Source organism: Piliocolobus tephrosceles, chromosome 20 (genome assembly GCF_002776525.5).
Source record: "Piliocolobus tephrosceles isolate RC106 chromosome 20, ASM277652v3, whole genome shotgun sequence".
In the NCBI taxonomy this organism is placed as follows: Eukaryota; Metazoa; Chordata; class Mammalia; order Primates; family Cercopithecidae; genus Piliocolobus; species Piliocolobus tephrosceles.
Genome location: NC_045453.1, coordinates 4,451,246 through 4,452,368, shown reverse-complemented (window position 1 = coordinate 4,452,368; position 1,123 = coordinate 4,451,246).

The window sequence follows — 1,123 nt, the reverse complement described above, 5'->3', positions numbered from 1 at the left end:
CTGCCTCAGCCTCCAGAGTAGCTGGGATTACAGGCGCCCGCCACCTCGCCCGGCTAGTTTTTTGTATTTTTAGTAGATACGGGGTTTCACTGTGTTAGCCAGGATGGTCTCGATCTCCTGACCTCGTGATCCGCCCGTCTCGGCCTCCCAAAGTGCTGCGATTACAGGCTTGAGCCACCGCGCCCGGCCTTTTTGTTCTTTTTAACTGACCCTGTATGGAAACACCACTTGTGTGTGAAGCTGGGCATGGTGGCATGCTCCTGTAGTTCCAGCTACTTTGGAGGCTGAGGCCAAGGATCACTTGAGCCCAGGAGTTCTAGGCCAGCCTAGACCCAGTTTCTTTAAAAAAAAAAAAAAAAAAGATTATATATGTATTTGCCTGTATCTCACTAGGAAACTGATGACTGTGGCTGCCTCCAATGGGGAAGAACAGAGACATCTGTCCTTTTTGAATATTGTATCAGGAACATGTATTACCTATTCAAAAATGAAATGAAATTAAAATAGAAAGGGGAGAGGTCTGGATTCAGAAAAGATTAAGAAAAAGCTCTATGGCCCTGGGGTTTTTACCCACTCTGAGATTGTGTGGTTTGGAGACATCTGTGAACAAGTGGGTTAAACTCACCTGGACCCATGATTGATTAGGTCTAATAGTTGCTCAGTCATAGCCACCTGGAAGTGGGATGGGTGTGCAGTGGGGGAGGGGTGTGGGAAGTGGGGACCTTGGAGGTAGTGAATGCCTTATCATTGTGCTGGGTGCTCAGAAACAGGAGCATTTCTTTTTTTTTCGAGACAGAGCCTCACTCTGTCGCCTAGGCTGGAGTGCAGTGGCGGGATCTTGGCTCACTGCAAGCTACACCTCCCAGGTTCACGCCATTCTATTGCCTCAGCTTCCCGAGTAGCTCGGACTACAGATGCCCACCACCATGCCCGGCTAATTTTTTGTATTTTTAGTAGAGATAGGGTTTCACCGTGTTAGCCAGGATGGTCTCTATCTCCTGACCTCATGATCTGCCCCCCTTGGCCTCCCAAAGTGCTGGGATTACAGGCGTGAGCCATGGTGCCCGGCCAGAAACAGGAGCATTTCTAGAATTTACCTTTGTTTTTTTTTGAAATGGAATCT